The sequence below is a fragment of the Ooceraea biroi genome, chromosome 5 (assembly GCF_003672135.1).
Source record: "Ooceraea biroi isolate clonal line C1 chromosome 5, Obir_v5.4, whole genome shotgun sequence".
Classification (NCBI taxonomy): domain Eukaryota; kingdom Metazoa; phylum Arthropoda; class Insecta; order Hymenoptera; family Formicidae; genus Ooceraea; species Ooceraea biroi.
The window spans coordinates 1-16,335 of NC_039510.1; the positions used below are offsets into that span (position 1 = coordinate 1).

Genomic DNA, 16,335 nt, shown 5'->3' on the forward strand with positions numbered 1-16,335 from the left:
TTTGTGTATCAAATGAGACGTAAATCTATTTTGACTGTCATTACTTTACATTAAACGAATTGGATATCTCAAAGTGAATAAACGGTAAATATAAACCGTCAACAATTGCTCTCTATATGAATGACAATTTCTTTTATCTATTTTTGCGACTTCATAGAGTAAAAGTTATTAAAGCTTTATAACTTCAGAACGATATGAAATAAAATAAATTCCTCGTTTTTATGTTAGTACCTTTATATAATAACATTTTCAACTCAAATAATTTGAATATTTAAATCTTTCGATGTTATCTCGTTTTGGCGTTGTTCCAGAATGACGTGCGAGATAGAAATGGATAAAAATGGAGCCAATAATCCTCTAGAAGAATATCACATTTGTTGAGCCAATATGTACATGAAAATGATATCAATAACAGTTAATTGATGTTTAGTAAATTGATGTGTGAGGTAATTATCAGTGAATATCATTTGATTGATATCAAATTTGGATTGTCGAAAGTGTTACTAATGCATCATTTGGCAGCACATTCATCTTACGCTACATTCGAGGCTATTGAACGTTCACAAGCCCATTTTCCTCTAAACGCGGATTTCGCTTCCGCTGCAATTGTACGTTAGGAAGAGATTTGACGTGTCGTCGGCACCGGCAACGCACGAATGATTAATGACACGAGCAATATCGAGCTATTTCCAAATGCGATTTATTTGACTTACCCGAAACCAGCAGACCGAGGGTCAAGATTAGACACCTCATTTTTTATCTCTCATAGTCGCTTCGCGGAGTGTTCGTCGATTTCTTCCTCGTACCCAAGCCCGATCGATTCTGGCGAGTGAATGAATTCTGCAGGTCGTGAAAATTGCCCGCGAGTTTCGGACTTTGTACGCGAAATTGGCGCAGCGTGCCGGCAAACGTGATCAAGATGAGTTTATCGGATAAATCGACCATTTCCAGTTCTTCTTGCTTTTACGCTCCATGGTATTGTCACGTCGCTACGTTGGCTCTGCGAATTTATCCGGATACGATTTCTCATCGCGACGGCACGATACGATGTTACTTTCCTCTTTCCATCTCGCGTTTAGCCCGCATAGTCCGCTCTCAACTCGCTTAATTCGCTAACAGCTTTGGCGATCTAGATTCGCGTAATTGAAAAGCGCCGACGGGGCGTGATACGCGCATCTCTACGGATCTTTATCTTTCCCTCTTTCTCGAGCCTCGTCTTATCACACCCTCGAGGAAATCACTCGTTAATCGTCGCTTGCCTGTCATTTAAAGTACGGAATCTTCAGCATATCTTTGGATCTCTCGAACCTCTCGAATCGACTCGCACTGTCTCTCGTAGACGCTGTATCTAATTTTTTCGCTACTCTATGCCATAAATATATCGGCTATCATCGTATAAGGAATCGAGCCAATCCCATTGAGGGTAAACGAACGCATCGTCGGCAAGAAACGTGCATCCTTTTTTCTACCCGGCGACAGGCGTGTCTTTGGTGCGTCTCGGCAAGCGTCGAGGGTGCCGATCTGAGCGGCCTCGCGGTCCACGATCTCGCGATCACGATCGGACACGCCGCGCTCTCCAGAATGGGGGATGATCTCGAGATCGGCAGACTGATCCACACAATGGTCACTCGTTGCACGGATATCCGAGCATAACTGAACTGAACTGACAGTGCGTGCAACGCGGCTTTGCGCGGCCCTGCGCGGCCCGGGAGAGACGCCCTGCCATCTATCCTCGCACACGCCCCCGCTCTCTCGACCCTCGCAGTGCAATGTGCGAGGAGACGAGGGTGATATTCCTGGCGCAAGCGTGTATCCCTCTTCGTTTTATCATCGCCATCGCGCACGTTCCTTCTCGTGTACTCTTCCTTTTTCTCCTTCCCTCTCTCTCTCTCGCACATCTTCCACCCCATCTCTCCCTATCTCTTGCTCTCGCTCCCCTCGTACACAACATCCCTAGCGGGAATCCGGGAATCGAATACCGCCCCGAGATACCACGGCGCCGATTAAACTTGGCAGTGGATCCCATAAGATTCATCTTTGTTTTTTCTTCGCCGCTGCTTTTTGTCGAGTTTACGATGTTGGTCCAGTCAGTTGGAATCTCTCAGTGTGTACACGGAAGTCGTACGTAGCTGAATACACCTCGCTCTTCGTTATCGGAATCGCATCTTGTTTTATGAACAGTAAAGGAAGGCAGCAAATGTGTTTGAAACGTTAGCGCAGATTTGAATAATTTATATCGAGAACAATAATTTATATAGAGAGCGTTAAATTTTTTTATAACAGGGATGCCGTCTTTGAAATGCAAAATAAACATTTTTAATTAAAGCACTCCATATTCTGATTGCTTGAGTTTTTCGCAATGCTTAAGTATACCTACGCAATATTTTTCCCTTACAGTCTAGAATAATTATAATGAACAAAAACCATAGCCTTGGTATCTTTCATCATATTTATGAGCCCTCGAGCACAGTTGTATTATTTATTATAAATTAATTTTTAATCTAATTTTAATATGTTCGCTTCATTTTGAATCATCCTAAAAATGGAATATCTAATATATTACTTTCTGAAACTTTTTTGCCCTGCGAACAGTTGAAAATACGAAATAAATAAGATTCGGATATTTGAAAACTTGGCGGTATCAAGCGGATTCCGTACTTGATCGGTTCTGCCACTTGGCCGACTTTTGCGCGTGCCCGTTTTGCTTTCACTTTTTCCGAGTCTCAATCTGGAATTCCTGGTATTTTTACGGTAAATTTTAGAGTGTTGTTCGCGCGGAGATTCATTTTCCCCCTGCGTCAATCGTTGCATCGCAGTAACATTCTACCCTTTGATCGATAATCGGCTTATCAGTGTTACTCGTTTCTTCCGCCGTAGTATTTCACGTTATTGTGTTTTACATCGATTTTCATGTTGTTACCAAACAAGATTAATTGAATAAATAAGTTGTAAAACTCAATTTCACATCGTGAATGATTAAATAATAATTGTATATGCAAATTTAATATAATTAGAGCAAAATAATACTTTGTTGGCGTAAATTTATGAAATAATGCATCGTTTTGGGAATAATATGTTGCAAAACTGTTTTATCACAGAAATCGCTCTTTATTCAAGTAAAATCATAAAACCATTCCAGCAGAGATAAAGTACGTAAACGCTTATTAAACGCTTATTGATAAGCGCATCATTGTTCAGACTGTAATAATAATAATAACAATTTACTATCGTTATGCGATGTATTTGCAATAGATCCAAACAATGGTATTTCATTATTGGAGAACTACAACGTACGTGCAAAGCGGAGAACAGAGGAATAAATTAGCCACAGTTATGCCGAAATGAGATGCGGTGAATTTATGTTACAAAATGTACTCCCTTCTTATTATTTTATCCGAGATGCCATAATTAGTGCACATGAATTATTATGTATTACCATATTAAGTTTATACTTAATTTTAAAGCTAACATGTAGTCTTTAATATTGTACCCAGTAAACACAAAGTAACAGTAATATACATGTTAGGTTATACTTTCCCACTCATTAATATAAATACAACATAACATACGTGTTATGTAACAATTACATTGTTGAGTGGGAAATTATAACATAACATGTATATTACTGTTACTTTGTGTTTACTGGGGTAGTATGAGAAAGATAAGCAAAAGATTAAATATATTGATTAGATACATCCTAATAATTGTTTTGGAATTTCACTAAAAAGACACTATGAACTTTATTACGATATTCAATAGATAGTAAACAAGATAATTTATATCACTATATAAATTGAAAAATCATTAATCCAACTAAAACCAGATTGTTGAGCTCCGAACACAGGTTGAGGTTAAAAACTATATAACCTCGATATTATGCACCAGTTTATGCAGTGCAGGAATAAAAAACAGACCTTTAATTCTATGACCAATTTGAATATTGCATACAGAAAAGCAGTCAATTACGTTGTACTTTTTTTACATACCGAGTGCGTGAAATTCCATCTGTCATTGGCGAACTTTTAATTGCCTCCAATGTAAAACCTATTATAACCTCGACATTTTCGTATTGGAATTTTTTTCTTGAAATATTCTGTTGAATCTACCTCTAAAATTGTTACCGGTAGCGTTGGTACGTTCTGTGTAACTGTTGTGAAGTAATTATTAAATAACTGTAGAAATAAAAAGTACTTTATGGAATGAATATGAATATTTACATTCTTCTCATTTAAATCCAACCTGTCTTATTCAAACATACTATCGACTTTAATGTGCACTATCGATAGTATACAGATGTTCGATAGAATCGAAACTATTCTCAAAGTATGTCAATAATGGCTTTAGTTCGTAGGTTATGTTATTACAACTGTACGTAGCATGCAGTCAGTCTTTATTCTTCGAGAAACATTATCAATTTCTCTTTCTTAAAAACGAACGTTATATATTAAAATAATAAATGATTTCGCGAAACGTCAAAATATGATGGAGAGAGAGAGAGACGCAATTCTGCGCGTTTAATGTGATGTTATTTTCGTACGAATTGTAAACACGCGCGACGTGTTTGATCTAGGAACAGACCCTTGAATCAAGAATCTTTGCCTCGAATCTCTATTGTAAGGGGCGAAAAATAACTATGAGACTGCCTTAGATTTGAACTCGAACTCTCCGGGATCCCTGGTTCACACGTCTAGGTCTTGGGCTGTACGGCCAATACTCCTACTGTTGTGATCAACTTGTTTTCATTCTGATCCTCTATACGACCTGTCAGTCTCGACTATCTTTCCAGATCTTACAGCTCGGCCAGCCTGACATTACATTCGTCCCCGAATGTCTCCAAATCGTCGGTTCACTCCACTTGAGTCCCTCTCAACCTCTATTTTTGGTTCACTCTTCTGAGTCCCTCCCAACATCCATTTTTGGTTCACTCTTCTGAGTCCCTCCCAACCTCCATGTTGGTTCACTCCTCTGAGTCCCTCTCAACCTCCATTTTTGGTTCACTCTTCTGAGTCCCTCCCAACCTCCATGTTGGTTCACTCCTCTGAGTCCTTCCCAATCTCCATGTTGGTTCACTCCTCTGAGTCCTTCCCAATCTCCATGTTGGTTCACTCCTCTGAGTCCTTCCCAATCTCCATGTTGGTTCACTCCTCTGAGTCCGTCCCGACCTCCATGTTCAGGCTTCACTACCGGCCAGCTGCTTCTCAACTCCCTCCTCTCCGAGGGATAGCGGATGAATCTCAACTGTCTTCGAGGGGTAGCGGATTTTATCCCACTTCTGAATTGTAAGAGGCGAAAAATAACTATGAGACTGCCTTAGATTTGAACTCGAACTCTCCGGGATCCCTGGTTCACACGCCTAGGTCTTGGGCTGTACGGCCAATACTCCTACTGTTGTGATCAACTTGTTTTCATTCTGATCCTCTATACGACCTGTCAGTCTCGACTATCTTTCCAGATCTTACAGCTCGGCCAGCCTGACATTACATTCGTCCCCGAATGTCTCCAAATCGTCGGTTCACTCCACTTGAGTCCCTCTCAACCTCTATTTTTGGTTCACTCTTCTGAGTCCCTCCCAACATCCATTTTTGGTTCACTCTTCTGAGTCCCTCCCAACCTCCATGTTGGTTCACTCCTCTGAGTCCTTCCCAATCTCCATGTTGGTTCACTCCTCTGAGTCCTTCCCAATCTCCATGTTGGTTCACTCCTCTGAGTCCGTCCCGACCTCCATGTTCAGGCTTCACTACCGGCCAGCTGCTTCTCAACTCCCTCCTCTCCGAGGGATAGCGGATGAATCTCAACTGTCTTCGAGGGGTAGCGGATTTTATCCCACTTCTGAATTGTAAGAGGCGAAAAATAACTATGAGACTGCCTTAGATTTGAACTCGAACTCTCCGGGATCCCTGGTTCACACGCCTAGGTCTTGGGCTGTACGGCCAATACTCCTACTGTTGTGATCAACTTGTTTTCATTCTGATCCTCTATACGACCTGTCAGTCTCGACTATCTTTCCAGATCTTACAGCTCGGCCAGCCTGACATTACATTCGTCCCCGAATGTCTCCAAATTGTCGGTTCACTCTACTTGAGTCCCTCTCAACCTCCATTTTTGGTTCACTCTTCTGAGTCCCTCCCAACATCCATTTTTGGTTCACTCTTCTGAGTCCCTCCCAACCTCCATGTTGGTTCACTCCTCTGAGTCCTTCCCAATCTCCATGTTGGTTCACTCCTCTGAGTCCGTCCCGACCTCCATGTTCAGGCTTCACTACCGGCCAGCTGCTTTTCAACTCCCTCCTCTCCGAGGGATAGCGGATGAATCTCAACTGTCTTCGAGGGGTAGCGGATTTTATCCACTTCTGAATTGTAAGAGGCGAAAAATAACTATGAGACTGCCTTAGATTTGAACTCGAACTCTCCGGGATCCCTGGTTCACACGCCTAGGTCTTGGGCTGTACGGCCAATACTCCTACTGTTGTGATCAACTTGTTTTCATTCTGATCCTCTATACGACCTGTCAGTCTCGACTATCTTTCCAGATCTTACAGCTCGGCCAGCCTGACATTACATTCGTCCCCGAATGTCTCCAAATCGTCGGTTCACTCCACTTGAGTCCCTCTCAACCTCTATTTTTGGTTCACTCTTCTGAGTCCCTCCCAACATCCATTTTTGGTTCACTCTTCTGAGTCCCTCCCAACCTCCATGTTGGTTCACTCCTCTGAGTCCTTCCCAATCTCCATGTTGGTTCACTCCTCTGAGTCCTTCCCAATCTCCATGTTGGTTCACTCCTCTGAGTCCTTCCAATCTCCATGTTGGTTCACTCCTCTGAGTCCGTCCCGACCTCCATGTTCAGGCTTCACTACCGGCCAGCTGCTTCTCAACTCCCTCCTCTCCGAGGGATAGCGGATGAATCTCAACTGTCTTCGAGGGGTAGCGGATTTTATCCCACTTCTGAATTGTAAGAGGCGAAAAATAACTATGAGACTGCCTTAGATTTGAACTCGAACTCTCCGGGATCCCTGGTTCACACGCCTAGGTCTTGGGCTGTACGGCCAATACTCCTACTGTTGTGATCAACTTGTTTTCATTCTGATCCTCTATACGACCTGTCAGTCTCGACTATCTTTCCAGATCTTACAGCTCGGCCAGCCTGACATTACATTCGTCCCCGAATGTCTCCAAATCGTCGGTTCACTCTACTTGAGTCCCTCTCAACCTCCATTTTTGGTTCACTCTTCTGAGTCCCTCCCAACATCCATTTTTGGTTCACTCCTCTGAGTCCTTCCCAATCTCCATGTTGGTTCACTCCTCTGAGTCCTTCCCAATCTCCATGTTGGTTCACTCCTCTGAGTCCGTCCCGACCTCCATGTTCAGGCTTCACTACCGGCCAGCTGCTTCTCAACTCCCTCCTCTCCGAGGGATAGCGGATGAATCTCAACTGTCTTCGAGGGGTAGCGGATTTTATCCCACTTCTGAATTGTAAGAGGCGAAAAATAACTATGAGACTGCCTTAGATTTGAACTCGAACTCTCCGGGATCCCTGGTTCACACGCCTAGGTCTTGGGCTGTACGGCCAATACTCCTACTGTTGTGATCAACTTGTTTTCATTCTGATCCTCTATACGACCTGTCAGTCTCGACTATCTTTCCAGATCTTACAGCTCGGCCAGCCTGACATTACATTCGTCCCGAATGTCTCCAAATCGTCGGTTCACTCCACTTGAGTCCCTCTCAACCTCTATTTTTGGTTCACTCTTCTGAGTCCTCCCAACATCCATTTTTGGTTCACTCTTCTGAGTCCCTCCCAACCTCCATGTTGGTTCACTCCTCTGAGTCCTTCCCAATCTCCATGTTGGTTCACTCCTCTGAGTCCTTCCCAATCTCCATGTTGGTTCACTCCTCTGAGTCCGTCCCGACCTCCATGTTCAGGCTTCACTACCGGCCAGCTGCTTCTCAACTCCCTCCTCTCCGAGGGATAGCGGATGAATCTCAACTGTCTTCGAGGGGTAGCGGATTTTATCCCACTTCTGAATTGTAAGAGGCGAAAAATAACTATGAGACTGCCTTAGATTTGAACTCGAACTCTCCGGGATCCCTGGTTCACACGCCTAGGTCTTGGCTGTACGGCCAATACTCCTACTGTTGTGATCAACTTGTTTTCATTCTGATCCTCTATACGACCTGTCAGTCTCGACTATCTTTCCAGATCTTACAGCTCGGCCAGCCTGACATTACATTCGTCCCCGAATGTCTCCAAATTGTCGGTTCACTCTACTTGAGTCCCTCTCAACCTCCATTTTTGGTTCACTCTTCTGAGTCCCTCCCAACATCCATTTTTGGTTCACTCTTCTGAGTCCCTCCCAACCTCCATGTTGGTTCACTCCTCTGAGTCCTTCCCAATCTCCATGTTGGTTCACTCCTCTGAGTCCGTCCGACCTCCATGTTCAGGCTTCACTACCGGCCAGCTGCTTTTCAACTCCCTCCTCTCCGAGGGATAGCGGATGAATCTCAACTGTCTTCGAGGGGTAGCGGATTTTATCCCACTTCTGAATTGTAAGAGGCGAAAAATAACTATGAGACTGCCTTAGATTTGAACTCGAACTCTCCGGGATCCCTGGTTCACACGCCTAGGTCTTGGGCTGTACGGCCAATACTCCTACTGTTGTGATCAACTTGTTTTCATTCTGATCCTCTATACGACCTGTCAGTCTCGACTATCTTTCCAGATCTTACAGCTCGGCCAGCCTGACATTACATTCGTCCCCGAATGTCTCCAAATCGTCGGTTCACTCCACTTGAGTCCCTCTCAACCTCTATTTTTGGTTCACTCTTCTGAGTCCCTCCCAACATCCATTTTTGGTTCACTCTTCTGAGTCCCTCCCAACCTCCATGTTGGTTCACTCCTCTGAGTCCTTCCCAATCTCCATGTTGGTTCACTCATCTGAGTCCTTCCCAATCTCCATGTTGGTTCACTCCTCTGAGTCCTTCCCAATCTCCATGTTGGTTCACTCCTCTGAGTCCGTCCCGACCTCCATGTTCAGGCTTCACTACCGGCCAGCTGCTTCTCAACTCCCTCCTCTCCGAGGGATAGCGGATGAATCTCAACTGTCTTCGAGGGGTAGCGGATTTTATCCCACTTCTGAATTGTAAGAGGCGAAAAATAACTATGAGACTGCCTTAGATTTGAACTCGAACTCTCCGGGATCCCTGGTTCACACGCCTAGGTCTTGGGCTGTACGGCCAATACTCCTACTGTTGTGATCAACTTGTTTTCATTCTGATCCTCTATACGACCTGTCAGTCTCGACTATCTTTCCAGATCTTACAGCTCGGCCAGCCTGACATTACATTCGTCCCCGAATGTCTCCAAATCGTCGGTTCACTCCACTTGAGTCCCTCTCAACCTCTATTTTTGGTTCACTCTTCTGAGTCCCTCCCAACATCCATTTTTGGTTCACTCTTCTGAGTCCCTCCCAACCTCCATGTTGGTTCACTCCTCTGAGTCCTTCCCAATCTCCATGTTGGTTCACTCCTCTGAGTCCTTCCCAATCTCCATGTTGGTTCACTCCTCTGAGTCCGTCCCGACCTCCATGTTCAGGCTTCACTACCGGCCAGCTGCTTCTCAACTCCCTCCTCTCCGAGGGATAGCGGATGAATCTCAACTGTCTTCGAGGGGTAGCGGATTTTATCCCACTTCTGAATTGTAAGAGGCGAAAAATAACTATGAGACTGCCTTAGATTTGAACTCGAACTCTCCGGGATCCCTGGTTCACACGCCTAGGTCTTGGCTGTACGGCCAATACTCCTACTGTTGTGATCAACTTGTTTTCATTCTGATCCTCTATACGACCTGTCAGTCTCGACTATCTTTCCAGATCTTACAGCTCGGCCAGCCTGACATTACATTCGTCCCCGAATGTCTCCAAATTGTCGGTTCACTCTACTTGAGTCCCTCTCAACCTCCATTTTTGGTTCACTCTTCTGAGTCCCTCCCAACATCCATTTTTGGTTCACTCTTCTGAGTCCCTCCCAACCTCCATGTTGGTTCACTCCTCTGAGTCCTTCCCAATCTCCATGTTGGTTCACTCCTCTGAGTCCGTCCCGACCTCCATGTTCAGGCTTCACTACCGGCCAGCTGCTTCTCAACTCCCTCCTCTCCGAGGGATAGCGGATGAATCTCAACTGTCTTCGAGGGGTAGCGGATTTTATCCCACTTCTGAATTGTAAGAGGCGAAAAATAACTATGAGACTGCCTTAGATTTGAACTCGAACTCTCCGGGATCCCTGGTTCACACGCCTAGGTCTTGGGCTGTACGGCCAATACTCCTACTGTTGTGATCAACTTGTTTTCATTCTGATCCTCTATACGACCTGTCAGTCTCGACTATCTTTCCAGATCTTACAGCTCGGCCAGCCTGACATTACATTCGTCCCCGAATGTCTCCAAATTGTCGGTTCACTCTACTTGAGTCCCTCTCAACCTCCATTTTTGGTTCACTCTTCTGAGTCCCTCCCAACATCCATTTTTGGTTCACTCTTCTGAGTCCCTCCCAACCTCCATGTTGGTTCACTCCTCTGAGTCCTTCCCAATCTCCATGTTGGTTCACTCCTCTGAGTCCGTCCCGACCTCCATGTTCAGGCTTCACTACCGGCCAGCTGCTTTTCAACTCCCTCCTCTCCGAGGGATAGCGGATGAATCTCAACTGTCTTCGAGGGGTAGCGGATTTTATCCCACTTCTGAATTGTAAGAGGCGAAAAATAACTATGAGACTGCCTTAGATTTGAACTCGAACTCTCCGGGATCCCTGGTTCACACGTCTAGGTCTTGGCTGTACGGCCAATACTCCTACTGTTGTGATCAACTTGTTTTCATTCTGATCCTCTATACGACCTGTCAGTCTCGACTATCTTTCCAGATCTTACAGCTCGGCCAGCCTGACATTACATTCGTCCCCGAATGTCTCCAAATCGTCGGTTCACTCTACTTGAGTCCCTCTCAACCTCCATTTTTGGTTCACTCTTCTGAGTCCCTCCCAACATCCATTTTTGGTTCACTCCTCTGAGTCCTTCCCAATCTCCATGTTGGTTCACTCCTCTGAGTCCTTCCCAATCTCCATGTTGGTTCACTCCTCTGAGTCCGTCCCGACCTCCATGTTCAGGCTTCACTACCGGCCAGCTGCTTCTCAACTCCCTCCTCTCCGAGGGATAGCGGATGAATCTCAACTGTCTTCGAGGGGTAGCGGATTTTATCCCACTTCTGAATTGTAAGAGGCGAAAAATAACTATGAGACTGCCTTAGATTTGAACTCGAACTCTCCGGGATCCCTGGCTCACACGCCTAGGTCTTAGGCTGTACGGCCAATACTCCTACTGTTGTGATCAACTTGTTTTCATTCTGATCCTCTATACGACCTGTCAGTCTCGACTATCTTTCCAGATCTTACACTATCTAGAAACATAAACATGCGGCATCTACTCTCAGGAAATGTGATTATTCTTAATAACAAATGTTTGATGAGCAATTACTTCATATTGCATAATGCATAAAATAATGAGACTACAGTAATTAATTTTGTCAATTAACCTCGCGGTATTGTTAGCTCTATTATAGTTTCTGATACACAGCTCACCGTTCAGTAACATCTTCTAGGATATAGCTCTCCTGGTACATCATTGGATGTTCTAATCGATAATAATGATTGATTAGAACTAATGATGAATAATGCACAATGATTTTGCATCGATCCAAAATAATTTTTTGACAAGCACGGAGAAGTTTGATTCGTGTCAGAAATATACAATGGACATTGCCTGAGATCGGTAAGATAGCTTTCGCTGCAGAATCGACTATCAGGAACGTAACATACAGGTGATACTGCAGTATTGGGTTTCAGACAGATTTTTGGCGAAGCAGAATAATATATAATTATCCTTAATTTCATTGTTTTTATATACACATATATTTTATCCAAAGTCAACTGTCTATAATTACTATCCAAAATAGTTGTATCCATTTAAATTGCACGCACTCACTTGTCATGGCCAATTGCACTGTGTGCCATCGCAATTGCAGTCTATGATTGTACTATGTCCCGCTTCTGACGAGCTACCCTGGTCTTGCAGCATTTGCAACTTGTCGAATTCTTGTGCTTGCCTCTGAGGTCTAGTTTGGCCTGGGTATGATGGTTGTGGTTCGGTTGAGCATCTATCTGTCTGGTTGGCTGATACTGCTGATCTTTGCCAATCGCGCATACCTGTTGGCAAATTAAAACGTAAAATTGCAATTAATTGCGATTCCACGCGAAAAGGAGACATAGTAAAGCAAAATGAAGATTTACCAGGATTATTAGGCATTATTGTCATTGGGTGCAGGTATTGTTGCGCAGTCCTAGCTGCGCTATTGCGCTGTGTGTATGTCGGCTCGTTCGATGACTCACTACAACGACAGCCTTCTATCACACATTGCTTCGTGGGAAAAAAATCTGTTAGCCGTTTGTAGTGTAAGGAATTTCTTTGAAGATACCAAAAAAATAGGAAACTAAAGTATGTACCTGTTTTCCAATCGCCCACGGCTGCAGAGCTGGCATCCTTACAACCGACGAAGCCGCACTTTGCTGTCCGGGTGATCCATAAGCGATCGGCATCGGCGTTCTAGCTACTCCGTAGCTCTGGTACATGTTCTGTGTACTGAACGGTCGTGACAAACCTAAGAACGAATGCGTTCGATATCTAGGTGTAGAGTAAGTCGTAAAAGGATAGTTGGTGATTGGCCTAGCGGCTGTAGCTGCGGTCGCTGAATGCTGCATCACAGGACGCGTGGAGTACAAGAAATGTCTGGCAGGATGAGGGGGATAATTCAAACCAGGTTGTCCATGTGCAGGTGCTGTTCTGCTCGTTGCCTGACATTGCCTGTTTGCCGCTCGACTGTCGCTACTGAGGTGAGGTGAAAACCTTGAAAATACAAAATGCAAATTATTTCCCGACGAACCAGACGGACGTGGCACGCAATACGGTTGAGATATCAAAGCCTCACACCGCAATTATGCTCTTACTTTGCGCGCGTATTCGTGCAGCTGATAAACTCGACGTTCAAGTCGGACGGATTCAGGAAGGCGGATGCCGACGTCCTCAGCAACATCCAGTCGCAGTTCCTGGCATGGAATCTGTACGTTACAGACACGCTCTGCCCTCCCGACTTCAATACTGAAAGGCACGTCACATGTGTTAATAGTGGCTTGATGAACGGGAAGATTCTGGATGCATGAAGCGCACGTGATACGTAGTATTACCTTGATCGAAGATCTGTCGCATATGTGCCACATCCTGCGGATGGCAGAATTCATAGCACGTGTGACCCAAAAGCTCCGATGGAGCGTAGCCTACAATCTCGCGGGCTCTTTCGTCCACGAAGGTAAATTTACCTTCTTGCGAGTGACGTGACGTAAATTCTAAAACAGGCGCAAACGTAATTAATGAAAGAAACTATGGCCAATTATTTCCGGCTGTATATATGCTTTACTTTGTAAATTAAATTATTAAACATTCTTACCGTTATTTCTATTAGGGCTCGTTAAATCGCTGTTTGGCGTGCTGGTGACCTGTAATCGCCCGATGGCGATGAGGCAATAATCCGTGGAGCTATTTTTGCCCGCAATCATATCGTGTAGACCCCTAGGCTCCCTGTCACCCAGACCTACATTTGGTATGCATGGGGAAACAAAATCACGCGTAAAATCATGACAATCATGGGGCCAAACTTACCGATAGATGCCAAATTCTTGATGTTCCCAGTGCAGTGCACCACCGCGTAGTCCTGACCGTCCCGCGCTGGCGGGCCCAGGGAGTTCCTCTGCCTCGTACGATACAATCCATATTCTTTTAGCATGGTGTCTATCATCTTGCCCACCTTCATGCGACAGATGAAACTCCTCTTCGAAGCCATAAATTTTTGGGCCGAAGCTGTAATCGTAAACAAGAGTCTGATTCTCTGCAAGTGCACCAGCACTCGCGAACATTTCACAAAAATTATTACGGCCAAGATCCTCGATTATCTCGAATCGTGAGTCGCCAAGAGTCGAGAAATGAAGAAAAAGCTTCTGCGAATCACGTGTTCCATCGTGCAGAAGCATCGAGTCATTATAAATGATGCCCTTTTACGATTCACTTACATGACATTTTCGTCTTTACTATTCCACTTTGCAGATCTATTACACGTTCGTCGTGTTGAGGGTTCGCCAGGCTGAGCTGCTCCGCACCTTCTCGATATCGTCGGGATGAACTTGTGAATAGATGCTGGTACCGTACCAATAATTCTGCGTGTGGTTCAAGATTGGTGCGGCAGTCTCAGAGACGTAAATGATTCTACCGTTGTCGCAGCTCACAATAAACAAGAAGCCGTCCGCTGCTTCGAGAAGCAAGTGTTTCAGCTCTTGATTCGTGAGGAAGAACTGCTTGCAAGAACTGCTGTCCGCGATGGTATTTCGATAGCCTGCAACATATTTCATTTCGCCCTGACAATGTCCATCATAGAAATTGGATAGCGGGATTTGTAGAGAATAATCCGGACTCGGATTTATTTCTAAGCCTTACACGGCTTGCCGAAGGGATGAATTTATCGCGGGTGCTGTGAGAGTCAGTTGAGTTTCAACACGTCCGCAAATCCTTTGACAGGACACAGAATGAAAGAATATTTGTAATACAGTATTCAATTTATTATATTGAATTGCATTTCTTGTGCTTATATATTATATTATATTATTGTATTAATCAGGAGCTCGCGCGTGAAATGCGCCTGCAAGCCTGGTACTCACCTACAATATCTATCTACCTACCTAGTATTTGCAAATCGCTTCTTCTACCATTGCTCAATCTTCTATATTTACAACCACTCGGATCATTCCTGTTGGATTTGCAAAATAAAACAGAGATAATAATTAAACCGAAATAACGCTTTTAAATACATTCTGACGTATTTCGTTAAAAAAATCCGAAGTGTTTTTATATTCAAATTACAGTTTTCTGTTTATGAAATTTTAGCGGCTGTTATTAGAATATGTTTAAAATGGGTTGGATAAACGATAAATAATGTACACGGCGAAATTTCATCTCAATCGTTTAAAACCGAAGCGACGTACTATTTTCATCGCAGAACGCTTTACAACTCTTTCCTTAATTTATTTTTGATCGGATGTTCATGAGAATAGTAAAGTATATTTTTTCTATACTTGTGTTAAATAAGCGAAATGTTATATAGGCAGGTAAATTTTCCTTGATACATTTATTTTGATATTTAAAGATTTTTTATGTCCATCAAATTTCTTTTGTTAAATTATATTTTAATTTAATAGTAAGTTATGATATGTATTAAATTGTCAATTTAATATACAAAGTGGCTCAGTGAAATTGTTTAATCAAGCATAATATATTTTTTAGCACTTACTTGCTGTCACTAGGCTCCTGTGGCATTTTGCTTAGATCGTTCCTGCATATAGAATAATGTACATGAACATTGTGCATGACAATGGGGACTTTCTTATAAAATACATAAAAATGCTTAATTTAATTATACATAAGACGATCTATCGTTCAGATATCTATCAATCGACTTAGAACTCGCAAGGAACTTAAGGTTTTTGTTTTGCTTTAAGAAATATATAAATCAATAAACACGTTTCAGTATTTTTGTAGGTCACATGTATCCACACTAACCTTTCGTTTGATATTTTCTCTACTAACTGTAGTACTAAAAAAAAGTTACAAAAGCTCCAAAGGGTGATAACTGAACAGGAAATATAATATATAGCCTTGGCAGATAAATAAAGGAAATAACATGGAACTGAAAATATGCACATACAACATATTACTTTGTACGTTGCAAGCAGAAAAATGCAAGAAGTATCAGATAAAATATTAAAATATAAAATACACAGGGTGACACAAGCCTTACAAGAAATAAGATGGAAAGGCAGTTGAAAAAAAAAAACAAATTAAATTCTCTCTTCAAAACCTCTTCGAGTCATCTCAAAAAACCTCGACACTTCTTTCAAGAAGAAATATTTATAAACATTTTATAAATCTGTACATTTTATAATTTATGCGTTTCTTGTATATAAATTAACACATGATATTTCATTTTTGCCTCCGCACGAGTATCATGAATAGTATATAAACATTTATGTTCTTTCGTTGCAGAGCTCGGCGCATGAATCCAGTTAAAAAATGCTTGAAATGACATAGGTAATAATCCGTAATTTGGTATGACAAGGACACGAGATTGGAGAATAAGTTAAATAATTTCCAAGACTGGAATGTCGCGAAAATCATCGCAACAGATAATTACTTCGAC

General features: G+C 43.1%; 1 pseudogene; it reads right to left on the bottom strand.

Moving 5' to 3' along the window:
- Window positions 1–11,926: 11,926 nt before the first annotated feature.
- Window positions 11,927–15,462, bottom strand: LOC113561932 (annotated as a pseudogene).
- Between the last annotated feature and the right edge of the window lie 873 nt (window positions 15,463–16,335).